General features: G+C 38.4%; 1 protein-coding gene and 2 pseudogenes across 1 annotated transcript in view; all 3 read left to right on the forward strand.

Annotated features, from left to right (window-relative positions):
- The window catches only part of FGD4 (FYVE, RhoGEF and PH domain containing 4), a 193,945-nt gene that overhangs the window by 40,709 nt on the left and 132,847 nt on the right, over positions 1-20,389 (forward strand). The window lies entirely within an intron of this gene.
- LOC150011568 (dnaJ homolog subfamily C member 2-like) lies at positions 12,136-16,337 on the forward strand (annotated as a pseudogene).
- Positions 18,635-19,147, forward strand: LOC150011569 (large ribosomal subunit protein eL31 pseudogene; annotated as a pseudogene).

A 20,389-nucleotide genomic window follows, 5' to 3' on the forward strand; every position in this document is an offset into this window, starting at 1 on the left:
TTTAACTCAGTTTTTCATTTATATGTTAGTTTTTCACATTAAATCTTTTAAAATGTTCTTCCTTTATTTTCTTTTCTATTTTAAGGCAGCATAATATTTCACTGTATAGCTGTACTACAATTTGTTTAAACCAGTTCCCTATTAATAAACTTGTAGTTTGATATTCTTATATTTAAATTTTTTTTGAAAATCATTTTTAGGGCAGATACATTTATAACTTAGCAACTCTAATATGTTGACAGTGTAATAGAGAGAGTTTACTATGTGTCTGAATCTTAAAAAGCACTAGTTTATAAAAATCAGAAGAATAATTCTACTGTCTTAGGAGGGATTTGCTATGATTGCCCCTGTTCTTGAGATGCAGAATGTCTCGGGCTCCCTGGGTGCCATCATGGGCACCCACAGAGTGGACTGAAAGACTCAGTGACTGGATCAGACATGTGAGGGCCCTTTAAATCCAGAGCAGCTGGACAGGACAGCAGCTGTGTCAGCATAAGGGAAATCAGAGCTTACAAATTTTTATTGGAGTTACTGATGTTAAAAAAATCTTTGCTGGTTGCCATAACAACAGGCTTTGGAAGACCTGCCCTCTTAACCCGTGTGACTGTGCCTTGAGGAGTCCCTGGCTATTACCACAGATGGCTTCTGTATATCCCCTGCTGACCTTCAAATCCCTGTTGTGAATTTACCTGACATACAGGGCCTTTCCTTGGATTTGTCTGTATCCCTGGTGCCTCACTGAACACCAAGAGATGTCAGTCAATCCTGCGAGCTCCCATCCTTGGCCAGTCCTCCCTAATGGCCTGTGTAGCTGCTCATTGCTTTCTTCTGAAAATAAAAACTCTTTTAAGTGTTGTCATTTTTGACCCTAAGATCCGTTTCTGAGACAGATTCTAAGAAAAGGCTTCTGAGATTTAGAAAGTATATTTCATTTGCTTTAATGATTATTAAATTGATCCTAGGTATAATGCATTAAATTTTTGGCAGAAAAAACGTGTATTCCACATTACCTTTCTTCATAAGTAACTAGCTTATCAGGACTAGAGACAATTGAAGTTCAAAATATACCAGAAAGGGCCTGTGTTTTGGTTATTTATTGCAGTTTAATAAACCATTTCAAAATTTAATAGCTTAAAACAGCAATTTATAACCTCAGTATTCAGTGGGTTGACCAGGAAGTTCTGTTTCATGTAATGTTGGCTGGCTGCTGGAATGGCTGTTGACCTCTGAGGCTTGGATAGGAACTCACTTGGGTTTCCTTGTGGTGTTTGGTTCCAAACGGGAAGTAGATGCTGTCCAACCAATGGAGAGCAAAGATCAGAATTTGTAGTGGATCATATCTGCCACATTTTAATGGTCTCATCAGTAATAGACATCGGTTTGAGTTCAGGATCTCATCATCTAAATCAGGTCAAGGTGCCGATGAGGCTCTATGAGTACAGCTGATCTCAAACTGAACACCTGTGAAAGGGACAGATGATTTGCTCCTCCCTGCCCAAAATAGAAAGGCACAGACAGGAAAATTGCAACAAAGACCCAAACAGATGCTCATCTTCAAAAAGGTATTAGAGGCTGTGAAGTAATCAAAATCTTTATATATTGCTGGTGGGAATGTAAAAAGATGCAGTCACTTTAGAAACAGTCTGGCAGTTTCACAAAAGGTTAAAACATAGAGTTGCCATAGGATCCAGCAATTCCATACCTGAGCTTATACCCAAGAGAATGGAAAACATTTACCCATACACAACTTGTACATGAATGTTCATAGTGACATTGTAATAGTCAAAAGGAGGAAACAACTCAAATATCCATCAACTGAGGAATGGATAAATAAAATTTAGGATTTCCATACAATGGAATGAAGTACTGATAAATACTTATAACATGGTTGAAACTTTGAAATACGCTAAGTGAAAGAAGCCAGTCACAAAAGGCCACAATTGGTATGGTTCCATTTATAGGAAATGCCCAGAAGAGGCAAATCTATAGAGACAGAAAGTATATTAGTGGTTTCTTAGGGCTGCTGGGATGGATGAATTGGGGTGAGGAGGAGTGGGTGCTAACTAAAGTGTACAGGTTTCTTTCTGAGGTGATAAAAATGTTCTAATCTTTGAATTGCAAACTTGGGGTGAGTTGTATGGGATATGAATTATTAAAAAAGGCAGAAGGAAGACTTGGGAGGCACATAGCAGTTCCTGATGCACAGCAGTTCTAAAATCCAGCTAGGTATGTCAGTAAATCCTTGTTTAGGGACCAGTTTATAACTTGGGTGGTTCTCCCTGGCTCTTGTCTACACCCTCTGGGTTCTTGGCTGAGTTTTCTGAATCTTCTTACTTTTTCCAAAAGAAATGGTTCATGTTTGCGACTCACTCCATCTGAATAGGCCCTGATATTTTTTATTTTGAACTGTTTCTTCTGAGTCCAGACTGATAATGCTTCTACTGATATATTTCTCAAAATCTTTGTGGTTTTTCCCGTGTATCTCTTTGGGGTTCACAGCATTAGATAAAAACCATTTCCACACATCTCTTGGAGTCAGGGCTCCCTCTACCTTGGACTGCCTTTAAGATTCTTAGACACTCTAGTGTCTAATAGTGATGGTCCTTACGATGCACCCTTAAAATTCTTTAAAGCCTTTTGGTCTACTTCTGTGACTCAGAAAGTGGTGTCTGTACCAGCAACGTTAGCCTCACCTGGGGATTGACTACAGAGGTCAGATCTTATTTTAGATCTGCTGAATCAAACTGTGAGGACCCAACCCAGCAATCCAAGTTTTAGCAACGCCTCACCCTCACCCTCGTCTGACACACGCAAAGCTTTGGAACCTCTGGTCAAAGTGGAAAGGGTCTATGAAGAGCCCCCAGAATCTTTATGAGGTTCAACAAAGGGTTGTGTAACTACATCCTTGAAGCTACATTTTCCTGGCAGCACAGGACTTGATCTTTGCCCTTAACTATTTCTTACTTTGAGTGTCTTTTGCTCAGATGCTGAAATGAGGAGTAGTTTTATTTCTGAACACATCGAGTCTGACTCCTTTATATTTATTTCCTCTAAATTCTACTTGGAAACAAACCAAACGGTTTCTTTTTTAGTTCATCTAACCACTCCTGTAGTTTATCATAGGCAGCTAAAAAAAGCCAGTTGGTACTTTCAACATTCTTCCTGGAATTCTCCTTAGTCAGATCCATGAGTTCATTGGGTAACCCTTCCACCCTCCACATTACCGCATGCAGTGGGTTTGCTAACTGTTCTGCCAGTACATAAAGTAGCTTCCCTTTCTTCAGCCACGGATAACTTGTCTTCACTTTTTTCACACCTTTATTAACAGTCTCCTCAAGACTCTTCCTCCATTTTCTGCTCACCACCCGGACCCAAAACCAGCACACATTGTAGGTTTTACTGACAGACGAGCCCCACTCCGGGTAACAAATTTTGTTTCTGTTATCTATCACCGCATAACAAATCACCTCCAAATTGTATGGCTTAAGAAAACCTTTATCTTGTTGCTCACAATTTTGGAATTTAGCCAGACTTTGATAAGGGTGGCTCATCTTGGTCTGTGTGTTGTCAGCTGGGGCAACTTGATTAGGGCTCCGTAGGATTTTTTGCCGAGGGAGCTCACATAGACAGCTGCAAGTTGGTTCTGACTGTCAGCTGGGATTTTAGCAGAAGTTGTCAGCTGGGGCCTTGATTCTCCTTCATGTAGGCCTATTTCATGCTTGTAGCTGCTTGAACGTTCTCACAGTATAGCACCTGGATGCCAAAGTGGAGGAAGCAGAAGCTGGCAGGCCCCTAAAGCTTTAGCCCAGAACTGGTGCAATGTCATTTCTGCCCTTTGCTGTCGGACAAGCAGTCGTAGGCCCAGCCCAGATTCAAGGATGCGGAGAAATAGACCCCACCTCTTGGGAGTAGTGACAGAAAATTTGTGGCTATTGTTAAGGTTTTTCTTTTTTAATACCGAAAAGACACTCTTGGCTAAAGTTATAAGTTGATAAAAAGTCATTTGTTAATCATTTGAAGAAAGGTTCAAACTCTGGAAGGAGATTCAAAAGAAAGCATTTACCTATATAGAGCCTCTCAATATCTCGAAATTTTAAGTGTTATATTTCCCCAGTAGACAGAAATCATTTTTCTTTCTTTGGTAAAATTAAATTTTAAAATTCCTCATCAATAGAATAATATTCTTCAGCACTTTTGGTTGTGTCAAGATTTGCATGTGATGGGGATGTCTGAATGCACTTATGCATCTTATTTAGTCTTAACACTTTATTTTTAGTAAAGCTTGCCTTATACTGTATATTACCAAATGCAGAGAAATAGTCTCCTTTCATAGACTCCCCTTCTTCAAATATGTACTAAATGCTGTTTAAGAGTTGCGAACAATGAAAGGCAAACTCTGATGCATTGTAGAAATGATTGTGGTAAAGGCAGAGGGTGATAATGGGATTAAAGAATCCCAAGGTTCTCTGTCATTTGGAGCTTTGGGGCGCAGCTGTTTCTAGATTGGCAAGAGAGGACAAAACAAGATGACAGAAGGAGCTGCTTCTACTTTTGCTTATTCACCCCAGTCATCTCATACAGGCTAGTAAATGGCTTCCTGAATTTGTTAAGTGCTTATATTAGTAAATTTTTCTCTATTCAATTTGATACTCTTTTAAAAAATCAGATTAATGCTCTGTTACATAGTGATTCAATGGAGTTTAAATACATCTTGTAGCTTTAAGATTCATAGAATCTGAGGGATATTCAAACTTTGACCTTTAACTTTAGTTCCTGTTTTTAGCTTTGGTTTTGTGCTTTTGGGTTTGGTTATATATTATCATGTGGCACTGATCAGTTCAGTATTGAGGTAATTTGAATGTTTTTCTTTCATTTGATTGTAAAAATGTTTTTGAAGCAACACTAGTTTTTCTTACCTGCTTTTAGTTTTATTCTATCACATTTGAAGTTGTCAAGTATGATTAATAATGCACTTCCTCCTTTTCGCTCTCTCTCTCCTTGGTTCTTCTATTTATGTTTTTCTTCTTCTTTTCCTTAATAATTCATTTTTTATTGTACTTTTTTCTATTACCATTCATCCCACTTATACCCTCTTCTGCCTCCACCCACTGCCCTCCCCTCCCCCACAAACACCACGATGTTGTCCATGTCCGTGAGTACTTTTCTTTTTCTTTCTTTTTTTTTTTTTTGCTCCATCCTCCTGACCCAGAGCTGTCATCCTGCTCTCTATCTGTGAGTCTATCTCTATGTTGCTGTTAGCTCAGTTTGTTTATTAGATGCCACATATGAGTGAAATCATATGGTATTTGTCTTTCTCTGTCTGGCTTATTTCACTTAGCATCATGTTCTCCACGTCCATCCATGCTGTCGTAAAGGGTAAATTTTTCTTCTTTTTTATGGACGAGTAGTATTGCACTGTGTAAATGCCCCATAGTTGTTTAATCTACTTATCTACTTACTGATGGACACTTGGGCTGCTTCCAAATCTTGGCTATTGTAAATAATGCTGCAAGGAATGTAGCGGAGCATGCATTCTTTCAGATTAGTGTTGTGGATTTCTTCAGATAATTCCCAGAAGTGGAATCACTGAGTCATAAAGCAGTTCCATTTTTAATTTTTTGAGGTATCTCCATGCTGCTTTTGACAGTTGTTGTAACAGTCTGCATTCCCACCAAGAGTGCAAAAGTCTTCCCCTTTCTGCACAATGTTGCCAGCACTTGTTTGTTGATTTATTGAGGATAGCTATTCTGACCCATATGAGGTGATATGTCATTGTGGTTTTAATTGCATTTCTTTGATGATTAGTGATTTTGAGCATCTTTTCATTTGTCTATTGGCCAGCTGTATATCATCTTTAAAGAAGTGTCTATTCAGGTCCTTAGCCCATTTTTTAGTTGGATTGTTTGTTTGTTTTTATTTTTTGGTGTTGTTTTATAAGTTCTTTATATTTGGATATTAACCCCTTATTAGATGTGTTGGTGAATACGTTCTCTCATTCATAGGGTTGTCTTTTTATTTTGTTGGTGGTTTCCTTTGCTGTGCAAAAGCTTTTTAGTTTGATATAGTCCCATTTGCTTATTTTTCCTTTGTTTCCCTTGCCTGAGGAGATAGGTCAGAAAAAATATGGCTACGAGAAAGGTCCAGAATTTTACTGCCTGTATTCTCTTCCAGGAGTTTTATAGTTTTGAGTCTAACCTTTAAGTCTTTGATTCATTTTGAATTTATTCTTGTGTTTGGTATAAGAAGGTGGTCTAGTTTCGTTTTCCTGCACATATCTGTTGAATTTTCCCAACATCATTTATTTAATAAACTGCCTTTAGCCTGTTGTATGTGCTTGCTTCCTGTGTTGAATATTAATTGACTATAAAGTCATGGGTTTATTTCTGAACTCTATTCTATTGAGCTAAGTGTCTCCTTTTATTCCAGTACCATGCTGTTTTGATTGCTATGGCCCTATAGTATAGTTTGATATCAGGTAGCATGATTCCTCCAACTTTCAACTTCGTTCTCTCTCAAGATAGCTGTGGCTATACAGGGTCTTTTGTGGTTCAATATGAATTTTTGGAATATTTGTTCTAGTCCTGTAAATACATCATTGCTCTCTTGATAGGAATTGTGTTGAATCTATAGAAAGCTTTGGATAGTATGGACATTTTAATGATGTTAATTCTTCTTCTCTGTGAACACGGTATATGCTCCCACTCATGTGTATCTTCTTCAATTTCTTTCTTCAGTGTCTTATAGTTTTCTGAGTATAGGTCTTTTACATTCTTGGTTAAATTCATCCCTAGGTATTTTATTATTTTTGCAACAAGTGTGAATGAGATAGTTTTCTTAATTTCCCTTTATGATAGTTCATTATTTGCATATAAAAAGGCAACTTATTTTTGGATATTAATTTTGTATACTCCTATTGTACTGAATTCATTTATCAGTCCTAGTAGTTTCTTGGTGTAATGTTTGGGGTTCTCTATGTACAAATACCGTGTCATCTGCAAATAATTACTGTTTTACTTCTTCCTTTCCAATTTGGATGCCTTTTATTTCTTCTTCCTGTCTGACTACTGCGGCTAGGACCTCCCATACTATGTAGAGTAAGAAAGGTGAAAGCAGTTTTGTTCCCTGTCTTGTTCCTGATGATAAGGGGAAAGCTCGTAGTTTTTTCCCTTTGAGTATGATGCTGGTAGTGAGTTTGTCATATGGCCTTTATTACATTTAGATATTTTCTATTTCCACTTTGCTGAGAGTTTTTATCATAAATTGGTGCTGGATTTTATAAAATGATTTTTCTGCATTTATTGATATGATCGTGTGTGTTTTTTAAAGTGTATTTTATTGATTATGTGATTGCAGTTGTCCCAATTTCCCCCCTTTACCCTCCTTCCCCCCAGTACCCCTCTTCCCTCCAGCAATCTCCCCTCCTTAGTTCATGTCCATGGGTCATGCATATACATTCTTGGGTTTCTCCACTTCCTGTGCTATTCTTAACATCCCCCTGTCTATTTTGTACCAACCAGTTATGCTTCTTAATCCCAGAACCTTTGACCCCATTCTCCCCTCCCCCCCCACTGATAGTCCATATGATTTCCATACCTATGATTCTGTTCCTGTTCCAATTGTTTGCTTAATTTTCATTTTTTAGATTCATTTGTTGATAGTTGTGAGTTTGTTGTCACTTCAGTGTTCATAATTTTGATCTTCTTTTTCTTAAATAAGTCACTTTAACATTTCATATAATAAGGGCTTGGTGATGGTGAACTCCTTTAGCTTTACCTTGTGTGGGAGGCACTTTATCTGCTCTTTGATTCTAAATGATAGCTTTGCTGGATAGAGTAATCTAGGTTGTAGGTCCTTGCTTTTCATCACTTTGAATACTTCTTGCCTGCAAAGTTTCTTTTGAGGAATCTGCTGACTGTCTTATGGAATTCCTTCATAGGTAACTCTCTTCTCTTGCTGCTTTTAAGATTCTCTCTTTATCTTTAACCTTTGCCATTTTAATTATGATGTGTCTTGGTGTGATCCTCTTTGGGTCTAGCTTTTTTGGGACTTTGTGCTTCCTGGACTTGTATGTCTATATCCTTCACCAAATTAAAGAAGTTTTCTTTCATTATTTTTCAAATAAGTTTTCAATTTCTTGTTCTTCCTCTTTTCCTTCTGGCACCCCTGTGATTCAGATGTTGGTACCTTTAAACTTGTCCCAGAGTTTTCTAGGCCTCTCCTGATTTTTTTGAATTCTTGTTTCTTCTGTAATCGTTGACTATTTATTTCTTCTTTGTGTTCCAGTTCATTGATTTGAGCCCCAGCTTCCTTCCCTTCACTATTGATTCCATCAGATTTTTCTTTATTTCATATAGTGTAGACTTCATTTCTTCACTTATGCATTTGCCATACTCAATCATTTCTCTGAGTATTCTTATCACCAGTGTTTTGAACTCTGCATCTGATAGGTTGGCTATCTCCTCCTCACTTAGTTCTCCCTTTGGAGCCTTGATCTGCTCCCCCTTTAGAGCCATACTTCTCTGTCTCCTCAACTTGACAGCCTCCCTGTGTTTGCCCGTGTCTTAGGTAGAGCTGCCGCACCTGTTACATTGTAAGGAGTGGAGCCTTAGGTATTTGTCAGTGCGAGACAACCCCTTTCACCACTCTGTGGCAATGTGTGTAGAGGAGGGGTCAGAGAGGGAACAGTGCCACTTGCTTGGCACTCTCCCCTTTTCCAGTCACTTCATCCACTTCCCATATGTGACCGGCACCCCTCTATTTGTTGCACTGGTGATAGTTCCCAGAGTGGGTGGGTTTACATACATTCTCAGATGATGGGGTCCCTCTAAATGAACTCTCCTCAGAGACTTGCAGTTTATTCTGCTGCACTAATTTCCACTGGTTTTCATAGCCAGAAGCAATGAGGCTTTATTTTCCCAGCACTGGATTAATGAGCTTCATGGTCTGGCCTGGGGCTGGGATCACTTCCCAGGTGTCCATCTCAGCTTTTATAATGTGGGACTGCTTGTTCCTCCAGCCTCAGCCACTGCCTTGCCACCAGTGTTGCATCCTTGTCTCCACCACACTGCATCCTCTCTGTCCTGGCTCCCCGGCTCTGCCCCTCCTATCCATCTGAATGAATATTTCTTCTTTATGTTTTTGGTTGTTGGTCTTGAGGAAGTGAAGCATGTCCACCTATGCCTCCATCTTGGCTAGAAGCTGATCATGTGATTTTTATCCTTCAGTTTGTTTATGTGGTGTATCTCATTTATTGATTTGCAAATATTGTACTGACCCTGCATCCCTGGAATAAATTCCACATAATCATGGTGTATGATCTTTTTGATGTATTGCTATATTCAGTGTGCTAATATTTTGTACAACCTACTGCATTCTCACTATTTTCAGCTCTAATTGTTAAAAATGTATTCTTGGATATGTTTAAAAATTGCCCTTTATTTCTCTTAGGTAGGTACATATCTTCTTGATTACCTTTCAGGTTTTTTCACAGAATTCTCATTTCTGGGCTAAATAATTTTAATACTTTTGATTTTGTTCATATCCCACTTTCTCCCATAGCTTTAGAAAATTGTCCAATATTTAATACCTTTACTAGTTAACAGAATTATTTTTCCGCTTGACCTTCCTTCTGTAGATATCTAAGCAGAAAAATTCATAAAGCATTATTGTCTACCACTTACTCTTTAAAAATATCTTTTATAAAGTAATATAATGTAGGACTTGAAAGGGATCTTTGAAATTATATAATTTAGAGCCCTTATCTTGCACTATTAGTGCACATGTAATGCACAGATTTGATACATAGAATAAAACTAATAATACAAAAAAAAAGGGGGGGGGGAACAGTGCTGCATGTAATTGGAAAATGCTCTGTTCTCCTTTATACTTCCAACATGCTCTTTACTGTTTTAATTTCAAAATTTCCTGTGGGCCTTTTAATTTCTCTGTTAAATTTTGTAAAGCCTGTCTTTCATAAAAATCTGCTTATTTACATCAAAAAGGAAATATTTGGGTTTGAGTTATTTTTGATTTTCAACTTCTGTTAATGAAGATAATTTTGACTTTCAAAACTTGTTTGGACTATCACTTTTTATTCTGGTAGCATTTATGAGCTATTTCTAGTTTATTACTTGCATTGCTTTTAAAAAGGATACCCATGAAAACTACAAATTATTGATGAAAGTAATCAAACATCTAAATAAATGGAGAGATATACTCTACTCATGGATTAGAAGACTGTCCATATAATAAAAATGACAGTTCTCCCAAACTGATACATAGATTTAATACAATTCCTATCAAAATTCTAGCAAGAGTTCTCTAGGTATAAGTAAGGTTATTCTAAAATTTACATGGGAAGGCAAAATATCTAGAATAGTTAAAACAGTTTTGAGAAAGAAGAATAATGTGGAGAGAATCACCCTATCCAATTTTAAGACATTATATAGCTAAAGTAATCAAGACTATGGTATTGCCAGAGGGATATACAAATAGATACATGTAACAGAATAGAGAACCCACAAGTAGCACCACACAAGTATAGCCACTGACTTCTGACAAATATGCAAAAGTAATACAGTTTGTCTTTTCAATAAATAGTACTAGAACAATCAAATATCTATAGACAAATTAAAAATGAACCTCAACCTAAGTCTTAGATTATTTACAATACATAAATTAACTCAAAATAGGTCATTAATTTAAATGTAAATCATAAAACTGTAAAACTTTCAAAAGAAAACAGGAGAAAATTTTGACCTAAGGCTTAGCAAAAGTTCTTAGTCATGACACCAAAAGCATGAACCATAAAAGAAAAAAAAAAACTAATAAGTAGGAACTTATCAAAATTTAAAACTTTTACTTTGTGAGAGTGTTGAAAAGGTGAAAAGACAAGCTGTAAACTGGGACAAATATTTGGAAACCTTATATTGACAAAGTACTCAGTCTAGAACATATAAAGAACTCTCAAAACACAGCCATTAAAAAGGCAAACAACCGAATTAGAAAGTGGGCAAACAACATGAAGACACACTTGACCAGAAAGGGCATACTGATGATGAGTGAAGATAAGCACATGTGGACACTCATCATACAATCTAGAAGCTGTACTTCTGAGCCTTTATCCCAGAGAAATAAATTCCACACTAAAACCTGTGCAAGAATGGTTATGGCGGTTTTATTGTAAAAACCCAAAGCTGGGAACAACCTAATGTTCTTTAACATAATGTCTAAACTTTAGTGGTACATCCGCACTACAGAACCCCACACAGCCATAAAAAGAAACCACGTTATTGATGCATGCGAGAACTTTCATGGATCTCGAGGACATTATGCTGAATGAAAAAAGCCAATGTGAAAAAGTCAGGTGCTGTGTGATTTTTCTTCTATAGCATTCTGTAGATGACAGCATGATAAAAATAGAGAATAGGTTAGTGGTTGCCAGAGGCTAGGATGGTGGGGAGAAGGGTGCTTGGTATGGCTATAGCACAAGGGTGCTCTTTTATAATGATGGAATTGTTGAGTATCTTGGTTATGTGGTGGTTACACAAATCTGTACAAGTGAAAAAATGGCATAAACATAAACACACGTTGTACTTGTGTCAATTTTCTGGTTTTGATATGGCACTATAGTTATATTCTGTGACAAAATTAGGGGGAACTGGACCTCTGTACTATTTTTGCAACTTCCTGTGAGTTTATTTTAATTTTTAAAATGTTTATTGATATTAGAGAGAGAGAAAGGGAGAGAAATATCGATGGGAGAGAAATATTGATATGAGAAAGAATATTGGTTTGTTGCCTCCCATTTGCACCCCAATGGGGGTGAACCCACAACCTTTTGGTGTACGAAATGACACTGAACAACTGAACCACACTGGCAAGAGCCTATCAGTCTATTTTAAAATAAAATAAAAAAATTTAAAAATAAAAGATATACCCAGACTTTAGTCCTGTGCTGTCCACTAGCCACAAGCCACAGGTTGTTTTTAAATTTAACTAAAATAAAAATAATTTCCATTCTTTGGTCACATAAGCCATGTTTCAGGCGCTCATTTGGCTACCTTATTATATAGCATAAGTAGAGAGCATTTCTGTCACAATAGAAGGGTCAGTTGGCAGGTCTGCTAAAGCGGGATGCTAAGTGTTCTTCCTGGATGCGAACCTCTGTGCCCATGGGGCTGGCCTGGGGCCATCACACTGCTCCTGCCAAGTGCTGCAGATGCCCAGGGCACTGCCATCACCCTTGTTCTGGCCTCTGATTTATTCCATGCAATGCAGTGAAGCCCCTCAACTCTTTTCAATCACAGCTTCAACACTCTGTCAAGTTGAACCTGTGGGGAGATGGTTTGAATCTTTTGTTAAGAGGCAAAACAGAAATGCTTCTGTGTCTTTTCAGGAACTGGAGGATGAGAAAGTTATCAGAGGAATTAGAAGATGAAGAATTGTAGTTAGAAGAATTTCCCTTGCTAAAAACATTTGATCCCAGGCCTGGAAGAACCAAGGTCATTGATACAATACTTACACTTGGCCATAAAAGATAAAAAGCTGTACAGAGACAGATTGAAGTACTCTTGATAACTCAGTTCCTTCTAAAAGTAATGCAAAGAACAGTACTTTGAAGTTGTTTTTCCCCAGTGTTAGACAGGAATTCCAGGCAGTCAAATTTTTTAAATGTCCCAGACTTGATGACATGAATAGCTCATTTGAAGGTGTAGATCCATTTTATTCTTTCTGGTATAATTTTTTAATATGCTTTATTGATTATGCTGTTACAGTTGTCCCAATTTCTTTTCCATTTGTTCCCCTCCACCCAGTGACACCCTCCCTCCAGTTACCCCCGCTTAGTCCATGCCCATTTGTTGTGCATATAGTTCTTCTCAACATCTTCCTATATACTCCACTCCCTCCTACTATGCTTCTTAATTCCTGTACCTTCTCCCTCCCTTTCCCCCCTTTCCCCTCCCTGCTGACCCCCCCCCCCATAATCTTCCCCATACCTATAATTCTTTTTCCACTCTCGTTGCCTACTTAGTTTGCCTTTGTTTCGGTTCCCTAGCTTCTGTTGTTGGTTGTTGTGATATAGTTTTCATTTAATGTTCATAGTTTTGATCCTCTTTCTCCTAAACAAGTCCCTTTAACATCTCATATAATGGTGGTTTGGATCTGATGAACTCCTTCAGCCTGGAAGCACTTTCTCTGCCCTTCTATTCTGAATGACAGCTTCATTGGATAAAGTAATCATGGTTGTAGGTTTTTGCTTTTCATTACTTTGAATATTTCTTGCCAATCCCTTCTTGCCTGCAGAATTTCTTTTGAGAAAGCAGCTGATAGTCTTACAGGGACCCCTTTGTACATAATTCTCTTCTTCTCTCTTGTTGCCTTTAAGATTCTCTCTTTATCCGTAATTTTTGACATTTTGATTCTAATGTGTCTTGGTGTGGTTCTCCCTGGGTCCAGTTTTCTTGGAACTTGCTGTGCTTCTTTAACCTGTAATTCGATTTCTTTCCCCAAGTTAGGGAAGTTCCGCTTCATTATCTTTTCACATAATTTTTCAGTTTCTAGTTCTTCACCTTCTGGCAACCCTATGATTTGGATGTTGGCCCACTTATAGCTGTCCCGTAGGTTTCTGATCCTCTCCTCATTTTCCTCACTTTTCTTTTTCTCTTTCTGCACTGGTTGGCTGTTTGTTTTTTCCCTATGTTCCGGTTTGTTGATTTGATCCCTGGTTTTCTTGCCCTTACCACTTGTTTAGTATGTGTTTTTGTTTATTTCAGCAGGACTACCCTTCATTTGCCCTGGCTGGTTTAGCTCAGTGGATTGAGCGTCGGCCTGCGAGCTAAGTGTCGCTGGTTCGATCTTCCAGTCAGGGTACATCAGAGAAGGAAAACTCTGACTCCAAAAAACCTCCGCTGCCTTGCGGCATACCTCTTCAGGGGAAAGGCTAAGGGAGTAAACCCCGACAGAAAATCCGGAGCCGGAGTCCCTAAGGCGGTTCGACGTTGTAGTCAACACCGGCAACTCCTGCGGCGCACCTGAACCCAAGCTGTATTGACTCCGTCTTTCCCTTGGACCCTTCAGCTGCGAAGAGAGGGGGGGCCTGCTGCATGGGCAACAGCTGGCCCTCCATATCACCCTGCCCAGGCTCTGTAGCTTCAGCGTCATCGCAAGATGTCGATTCAACACGGGAGGAGACAGATACCATGTCACTCCCGAGTTGGACTGCACAGCCATTCTCGGCCGTGCAGATAGACTCTTAAGAAGCTACACCATCGTCTCTCGAGACGGACGGCTGCCGCCGCCGCCGACGACGACCCTTCATTCCTTCTCCGTCTTGTTTAAGATCTGCTGTTAGGCCTGTAAGCTTTCTTATAACCAAAGCTCTGAACTGTGCCTCAGAAAGATTTCCTGTCTGCTGGTCGGTTAGAGCATACATTTGCTGTCTGATCAGCTTCGTGATTGGGATCTCTTATCATGATCCCTGCCATCCTGATAGTTTTGTGTTTACCTTTGCTTCCTGAGTGGGGCTGTCACACCTCCTATGCTGTAGAGGGTGGAGCTCCGTGCACTCGTCACAACTGCGGGACCGTTCTCACCATGCTGTGGCGTTTTGTGTGTGGGGGCGGGGGTCCAAGATGGGTTCTTGCCATTTACTCTCTGCTGAGAGACCAGGAGCTTTTTCTCCCGTCCCCACCCCCTCTGGCCTTCAAAGTCTGAGGCAATGGGGGTCTGCCTTCCCCGGTGTTGGAATCGCAAACTGACTGGTCTGGTCTGCAGCCGGCAGTGCTCCCCAGGTGTTTCTTGCCTCTGCTTAAATATGGGTGTCTGTGCTTACCGCTACCGCCACCAGCACAGCTTGACCTCTCTGCCCTGGCTTCACTCCTCCTACCTGTCTGGACGAGCACCGCATGTTTATAACTTCCTACGTTGGACTTCCATGTAGCTTTATTTTCTGGAACTTCTGGTTATTTCTGGTTTTGCAGTTGTTGTAGTCCTTAGTTATGGAGGGAGACAGAGCGTGTTGGTCTAGGCCTCCATCTTGGCTGGAAGTCCTCTTTCTGGTATAATTCTGATTCTTGGAGAGAATATTCTCATTTAGATGAAGAAGGGAAAGAAAAAGCAGAATGTTGTAAGGAAGGGAGAAAGGTTAGAAAGCAGAACACATGGACGTGGACAGCAGTGTGGTGATTGCTGGGGGTAGGAGGGTACAAGGGGACCAAATACAACAAAGATTAAATTAAAAAAAATAAAAGCATAACAGCAACAGGGGCACAAAGAAAAAAAGAAGAAATGAACAGAATAAGAATATTATTCGACAATACATGTACCTGTGATCAAAAAATAAATAAATAAATAAAGAAGAATAAAAGGCCAAGAAAGAAGCAGAAAAGAAAGCAAAAGCAGAAGCAAAACGGGAGCAAGAAGCTAAAGAAAACAAAGACAAACTCAATTAGAAGCTGCTCCATTAGCTAAAGAGAAAGAAGAGGAAGTTAGACAAGTATTATTGGAAAAGAAGAAAAGGATATCCAGAAAATAGCCAGTAAAGAGGAAAGGCAAAAATGTCAAAACTCATGCAAGACCTGGAATCACTTTTCTGACAGTGAAGCAGAGTGGATTAAAATGATAGAGGAGATAGAAAAGCTTTGTGATCACCTTGAACTAGCAAGTTTACAGTATTTGAATGAAGCATATTATCTACAAAAGAAGTAGGAAAGCCTACTGGAAAAACAGATAGAAAGACATAAGCAAGTTAGAAAAGAGAAAGAGGAAGCTGAGGCTCATGTATGACAAACATCTAAGAAATCAACTGGTGGAGGTGGAAATTGGTCACAGTATGATCCGCAGTTTGTGAACCTCTTCCCTGCTGCAACAAATTCAAGATGGGAAGTTATTGGTAATTTAATGAACATATGTTCTTCTTCTGGGGTCAGTAGAACTGCCAAAGATGTTATGAGCAAAGCTAAGAGTCTTCAAACACTGCCCCTCTTTGAGAAACTGACATAAGCAAAGAGGCTTTTGATAAAATTTTAAAAGAGCAGAGAGTGGTGCCTCAAGCAAGCCATGCAATACCTTCAGAATGATTTGAACTCCTGGGCACAGATTTCTCCCTTGGACAACAGAAGAACAGGCTGTGAAAATATACCAGTAAGTACACCTGAAAGATGGGGAAAAACTCGCAGAAGCGGTCTACACTGGCAGGACAAAGAAGGACTGCGGGAAACAATGATGAATTTGTCAAGATGGTAATAGCAAAGAAAGCTGCTCAAAAGCAAATACTGGATATAGGTATAGCCAAGAAATGTCTTATGACAATCTTTGTTGTGAGTGCATGTTTGTAATAAAACTGAAAATACTGTTAAAAAAAAATGGATAATGCTGCTTTGGACAAACCCCTCTACAATGTCAAATGCCATATGTGCAGGTATCTACACATTTCTTTGTGAAATGCCTTAAATTTACCAATCAAAAGATAGTTTGTAGCAATGAAATTTAAAAAGAACACATGGGTTTAACAAGACAATTTTTAAAAGGATCTTAATTTTTGAGGCTATGTCCCATATTTTATTTATTTGCTTGTTTGTTTATTTACTTAGAGAGAAAGGGAAGAATAAAGAGAGGCAGAGAAACATAGATCAGTTGCCTCTCATATCCACCCTGACTGGGACTAAACCTGCAATCTAGAAATGTGCCCTGATGGATTTGAACCAGTGACCTTTTATTTTGTAGAATGACGCCCAACCAACTGAGCCACATTGGTCAGGGTGAGGCTATATCCCATATTTTAATTAGAAAAGAAAATGAAATATTTCTTTCATGTTTGAAATAGAAATAGTTTTTTCCCCTTATCTGCCAAGGCTATTGCACTTTCTTCCCATACTTGCAATATAGAAAAGTACAGAAGAGGAAATGGGCAAAATAGACTGATGGACAATATGGGAAAGAGAGCAGCAGGAACAGTGTTTTAAATATCCTGTACTTTTTCTTTTTATTTTCTGTTTCTTAGTGACCAGCTTACCAATGGCAGCTTACCATTGCAGAGGAAGTATGTGTGGTTTAGCAACAGGACCTTAAACCAGACTTCTTTTTCTGGCTCAGAGTGACCTTGAGGAAGTGACAAATTTACTCTTTTCATTCTCATAACCAATAAGCAAATTAAGATAAAACCGACTATTGCTCAGGTGAACTCTTAAGTTATTCTAAAATGATTCTACTACTTTAGGTTATATGTAAAACTATTTGCTAAAGTAGATTAAATACAAAGTATTGAATTCAGTTATGAAAAGGGTCATATGATGTAGAAAGAGGAAGTTTACCAGTGTTAGATTTTGAATTTGGGGATTAAAAACAAAACTGAGCTATAGGGTAAATGTTTTTCTCATTCCATCCCAGATTAATGATTTTGAGACAACTTCAGGACAATAAGCAGACATTTTCCGTTTTAGAGATCTGGTTTTGAAGTTAAACAGTCTAGGGTTGAATTGCAACTCTGCGATTTACTCTCTGGGAAAGTTATTTGACTTTAGTTCTCAGTTTCATCATCTATTTAAATGGACCTAATTACACCATTTGTTAGGGTTGTTATGAGAAGGTACATCACAACTATACAGCTGTAATTACAGCTAATAATTTTATTGAGGTATGAAATGAAAAGATAGTGTTGGGAAGAGAATAATAACTTTGTTTACTCTCTTTATGAAGATTTATTTTTAGCCATATACATTTTTTGGGGGGGTACTAATTTTAGCAAGTTGGTTGATATCATAGTTCCTAAAGCCAATCCCAAATTTTACTAAACACATGTGTGACTAAATTGATCAAAATCACTTGATTTAAAGCCAAGACAAATACATCTGTTTTTATAAAATCTAGCAAACCAGTATATAAGAAGCAAACATTAAAAAAAGCACACATTTATTTATGAGAGAAATTTTATTTTAATGCAATCCTTACAGCATGTTTCTACAGCTATATCCACATAATATCTGAATGAACAGTGAAAAGGTTTGGTTACTTGTAAAGATATATAAAATTCTACAATGTACAGTGTCAAATTATCAGAAACTATTCCATATGAAAGAGGGCAAGAACCACAGCCAGCATACCCATTAGGATCCTGCCTGGCCTGGTTCACTGGAGAAGAGGGGGACAGTTTTAGTTTTAGGGAATAGCTCATTGGCATGTGGTCAGTTTGAAGTTTCCGGCTGTACTACTCTGAGCTAGAGAGAGGGAACCAAAAGTGCTGACATCCTCATTTGACTTCATCACTGATGCCTGAGCACCTACACCAACACTTCCTGTGCAAAATCTACTCTGACTCTGCAGAGGAGAGCCCCAGCCCTCAGGTGATCTAGTCTGGGGATGTTGGCTTCGATTAGTGAAGTTTGGGAAGCGTTAGTCCTTGGTTGGGTACCACCACATTATAGGAACATGCCATGTTTTCTTACTATACCCTTCACTTCATAGAGATCAGCTTTCCAAGCTTATAATAATAACATTCATTGATAGCAAGTGATGGTTGCAGGCAGGTTACTCGGTCTCAAAATCACCATCCCATGAAAACATGTGGGATAACAGCATATTTAAGAGCTAATTTGGAAATATAATGCTCTTGCTTTCCAACTTGGACCCAGCGTTAATGGCTCCCACAAAGAAGGGTGGTGAGAAGAAGGGCCGTTCTGCCTTCAGTGAGGTAGTGACCAGAGAATGCACCACCAACATTCACAAGCATATCCATGAAGTGGGTTTCAACAAGAGTGTCCCTTGGGTACTCAAAGAGATTCAGAAATTTGTCATTAAGGATATAGGAACTCCAGATACACGCATTGACACTAGGCTCAACAAAGCTGTCTGGGCCAAAGCAATAAGGAATGTTACATACCGTATCCAGGTACACTTGTCCAGAAAAGTAATGAGGAGGAAGATTCACCAAACAATCTCTATACACTCGTTACCCACATACCTGTCACCACTTTTCAAAAATCTGCAGTTAATGTGCATAAAAACTAACTGCTGTTGTCGAATAAAGTTATGAAACTACGAAAAGAAAGAAAGGAAGGAAGGAAGAAAGAAAGAAAAGGAAAGGAAGAAAGAGAAATGTAATGCCATGGAAATGGCATTGAAAAAAATCTGTCAGAAGATTTGAGATGTATATAGCTAGTCTCATTAATATCATATAGCTTTATCTATTTTACCTTAACACTCTTGGCCTCAGTTTTCTTACCCATACATTTGGAGGATTTCTAAATTTCTAAGACTTTGTGATTTAAATGTGTGTCTCCCCAAGTAGTTTCTTTCATGCTCCCGCTTGTTGGCTCATACGCTACATTAAATATTTTAAAATTTTACCTATCAAAATGTCCTCAAGTACTTTAAGGCAGTATATTTTCAGTTTGTTATTCTTTCGGAAACTCAGCAATTGGATGAAGTGATATTGCTAAGTTGAACTGAGTCCAGGTATTACAGTTTGATTTTTGATGACAATATCTATGTATCATATAAAAAGGAAATTAAAATTTGAATTATTATGTAAACATTCATTCAGGTCACATAATGACAAATGGTTAGGTGTTTTGAGAAATCTCTTATATGTTATATTAACTGGTGCATTGTCTTTGACCAGTGATTTTCTCTTATAAATATGGCAAGGATGAAAAATTTGCTTATTGGTGCCTTTCCTCCTTTAAAATCCTGATATCTTTATATGAAGAGGTTATTTGGGAGAGCTAGGGATGTGGAAAGGAAATGGAAGTCCCTTTGCTTTGGGTGATATGGAAAGCTTAAACAAAGTTTTATTATTCAGAATTTCTTTTTTTTGAGGTTCTTTTTTTAAATACCGTATTTTTTTGCACTATAAGACACACCTGACCATAAAACACACCTAGATTTAGAGCAGGAAAACAAGAAAAAAAATATTCTGAACCAAATGGTATACTAAAATATTTAATAAAATATAACAAAATAATATTTCAAACTTGTAAAGTGAACAGCAGTCAACGGTGGTATTAAGAACCGTCATCACTGTCGTTAACAAATAAGAAGAGACTTTAAGGTTCAAGTACTCTTCTAGTTTTCTGGGAACCCCAGGTCAGGTAATACACATCAGATCTGTGACGCAATATTTGCTCCATAAGACAAACAGACATTTCCCCCCCACTTTTTCTGGGAAAAAAGTGCATCTTATGGAGTGAAAAATATGGTATATATATATATTTTTTATTATGCTATTGCTGTTGTCCCAATTTTTTCTCCTTTGCTTCCTCTCTGCCCAGTACCCCGCCTTCCCTTCAGCAATCTCCCCCCACCTTGGGCCCATGGGTCATGTGTGTAAGTTCATTGGCTTTTCCCTTTCCTATACTATTCTTAACATCTCACTGTGTATTTTGTACCTACC

Source organism: Furipterus horrens, unplaced genomic scaffold (genome assembly GCF_987537825.1).
Source record: "Furipterus horrens unplaced genomic scaffold, mFurHor1.1.pri manual_scaffold_4, whole genome shotgun sequence".
NCBI lineage: Eukaryota > Metazoa > Chordata > Mammalia > Chiroptera > Furipteridae > Furipterus > Furipterus horrens.